A 3,838-nucleotide genomic window follows, 5' to 3' on the forward strand; every position below is an offset into this window, starting at 1 on the left:
TATTGTTTGGGTCTTGGGTCATTCATACCAGGAATTACTTTGGTCAGATGGATAGTTTCCTCAAGTGATTCATTTTCAACCCAGATTGTTAGAAGCCACTTAGTTCTGGAACATTGGGGAAAGTGGAATTACTTGTTGGCTCACTTGCAAAACAAGCAAATAAATCAAATCACAATAATCTATAATCTGGGTGTAGAAATAGAGTGTAGTTAAAAGTATTCATGGGGAAAAACATTTCTGGGTTCGACTGTTTTTATTTATTTCTAGATCTTTTATGATGATTAAGCAACTTACAAAATCCAGTACATTATAATAAATGAATAACAATAGAAGTGCAATAGAATTAAAAATCCATATATTGATAATCCAAATTACATAATGTGCATCACAAAATACATCTTCTCACTTTATACTTCGGTCTTTGAAGGCTCCTTGAAAAAGCAGCATTTGAACAACAGGTTCTGAAACACCATCAGGGACCGAGCCATCTTTACCTCAGAGGAAAAACTATTCTAAAAGAACATGCTGATCAAGATTCTCAGTCATCTAAATAGAGTTGTCTGGAAGTTGAGTTATGACAACTATTTTTTTTTCTTTTTTGGTTTGAAATGTTTCCCTGCTTATCCAGAAGAAGCTATTTAGATCAGCAGGGAAATGTTTCAAACCAAAACAGGGGTCTTCAAATTTGGCAACTTTAAGACTAGTGGACTTCAACTCCAAGAATTCCCCAACCAGCCAGGCTGGCGGGGGAATTCTGGGAGTTGAAGTCCACCAGTCTTAAAGTTGCCAAGTTTGGGGACCGTGTTCTAAAGGAGGGGAGCCATCTCAGAGAACCAACCCACATCTTTCAGAGAGATGGGACTTGAAGTATTCCCTGTCAGCTTGAATATATTGGACATGTAACTCTAAAAAATCTACATATTGACCTTCGATATAATGATAATAATTTTCCAAAAATCACAGGAACATTTCAGCCAAGTTGGAGACACAAATCAATAAAAGTGAAATGTAACGAAGTTGAGTTTTGATTAATTCATCACAGCCCCATGAGTTCTACTGCAAACTAAAGTAAATTGAAGTACCAAAGAAATGCTGGCAGAGGAAATGTCATATTATCTACATAATGTAATTCAGTACTGCAAACTGTAGATCAAGCATTTTACATTTGTGTTTTAAAAAATCTCACATTCAAACTATTATGTGAGGGGATTGCACATGAATCTAGAAATTGAGGAGTGTTCTAGAGATCACACTCTTAATTTTTTGAGATTTATGCTTTTAAATTGGAGTTGATTCTAAATATGCAAAGTTATCTGGTAACCATTGCCCCAGCATCATTGTAAGTTCCCTCTGACATTATGATTCAATCCCAACAGGCTTGCTAATAAAGGAAAGCAAAGGAAGAAGGAATTCTGGAGTCTAGGGAAGAGCTACAAGCTGCCAATCACTTAAATTTCTTACCCGGTCTGAGGTAATATCCCTCTGCAGTGTATTGTGAGAAAGCTGCTAAGCTTCTACTCTATTCTCGTGTGAGTTTACCTCAATTTCTAAGGCTGTTTAATGTGCTCCACAGTCCTCAATGACTGTGATTGCTGGCAAATATCAATACAATTTTCCATCATTTTAAGGTAAGAAAGACAGAACTGTACAATGAACCCTAAAGTAGATCTAAAGTAATTTGGGGAATAAACACAAGAAAATACATGCATCTCTCTGCCCAAATCAGAAAAAAGCTAAACTATTACCCTCTCACTTTGATAAAGTCCATTAACACTCTTCCAAATGTAAGCATGGTCCCTGACCATATTTATCTTTAACTGTAGGCAAGGGAGTGGGCAAGAAAATTCACCAGAAACATTACTCTGGACCTCTCCAATCCTTGGAGTTTTGGCAGCTGTTTAATGGAATAAATTCTGCTGCCTGCTCTCTGTGAAGCCTGAAGTGCAGTCAGCAAAAAGTACAATTTGCTCTGCTGATCAGGAACAATAGAACGCCAGGCTTCTCAGGTCTGTACAAGGTCTGACCAATTTGGAGTCTTCATGTTGCCTATGTATTGCGAGAATTGGTCTGGGGTGATACACCTATACTATTAGCATTGTGCAATGTTTTGGATTTAATTCCAACAAAGTGTTTTGAAGCACACTAAAGGTAGAGGTTTTAGCTATTTTAAAGAGTTGCAAACAGATGCTACGTTTGCAGCCAGGCATGCACCAAAGCATTTTTTTTTTTTTTTTTGCAAACCAACGGAAAGCAGTGCACAAACCCTGTGTGAATAGGTGACATCTCAGTTTTAGCTCTGGATGTTTGTGTTTATTGTTAGAAGTATAAAAATAAAATATGAGAGTGTGCTAGGAGCTTTACTAATTTTTGTAGAAGGTGGGGGTTTCATTCTCATTTTGTGAATGATTGTTTTGTATGGATTATCATCCTGTCTAGATTCCATCACATCAGGGGTAGGAAATGTGCAATCTATACTATAGTAGGACTACTATTTCTGGGCTGCAGACATCTATTCAATTAGTAGAGAGCAGGAAAGGGATGTAGAAAATTCTAGCAGCTTGCTGCCATCTAGCAGCCTTCCGGATTTTTGCAAAATGCTAATCTTATCCATCACCAGCTTGTCCAGAGATGGTTCCTGTGGGCATTTGCAAGCCTTCTTGCCCTCTGCCTTGGCAGATTGTTTTTTTTTTATATTTAAACAAAAATAGGAAGATGTCATTCTGTAAATCAAAGTGCTTGCATCTATCATCATAGTTATTATTATTATTTTTTAAATGTCCCTAGATCACCTACAGTAGTTTTAGAAAATAAGGGGATACACAGCTGCAGTCCATTCCTTTGTTTGGAACTGTTCCGCTTGCCCAGATACAAAACCAAAGACAACTTGCAGGGGAGGAAAACCTTGAGGTTGGTATGGCAGGAGTTGGCACATTCCAACGATTCTCCACCTAACTGACTTTCTCTAACTGATGAAGACATTTGTATGAGTAGCAAAACATCTCAAGTTAACAAAAATTTGCCCAGTTGCTATATTCAACCTTCAGACCCCTTTGCCTGCCATGATTCAACCTTCAGAGACCTTACAGTTGTAAGCAAGTATCCTAGAGAGGATGAGGGGCTGTTTTTTGGCTACTTATACCCACTATGGCAGCCATTTTGTGAAAGTGCAAGTCCTTTCCAGTCTGGCATTTCTGTATGTTTCTGTGCCTGCATTGTGCAAAACATGGCTACTGTTGATTTTATTCTTTATGTGATTGTTTTATTTAATCATGAAATCCTTGGATTATAGGACAATTCAGACATCAGTGCTTTCAACATACTAAATGTATCCGCTAATCCCAAGGTTTCTCTTTTTATTTACATTGGATCTTATGGACAATTTGTTCATTTAAAATTACATTAGAACAACTTTCCCAACCTGGAAGCTTCTATCTATAATATATTACAATAGCTAGTCCATGCTGACTGAGGATGATGTTTAAGGTTAGGGATAATGGTAATTATAGTATTCTTTCTTATACCAAGTTGAGGATATCAAGTTAAAGAAGGCTGTTTTAGTACAAAAATAAGATGCACTTTATCAAAGCAGAGTATTTTTTAAAAATGTAATTAATTTCTTTCCCCCAAAGTTGTCTCACTGATCCCAATTTTAAATATTTTCACATTCTCTGTCTTGGAACTATGCAAATAGCATTTGCTTCAACACCAATGCTATTTTTTCCTCAGTAACCACAGATTGTAATCATTGTGTTTGTCTAACAAAGCTGGCATTTATACGAACAGTCTGATATCTCCAGATTTGTTACCACAACATTGGGAATAGATTTTATTTGTTTTA

The sequence above is a fragment of the Pituophis catenifer genome, unplaced genomic scaffold, assembly GCF_029215685.1.
Source record: "Pituophis catenifer annectens isolate HBS135680 unplaced genomic scaffold, rPitCat1.0.hap2 SCAF_3, whole genome shotgun sequence".
In the NCBI taxonomy this organism is placed as follows: Eukaryota; Metazoa; Chordata; class Lepidosauria; order Squamata; family Colubridae; genus Pituophis; species Pituophis catenifer.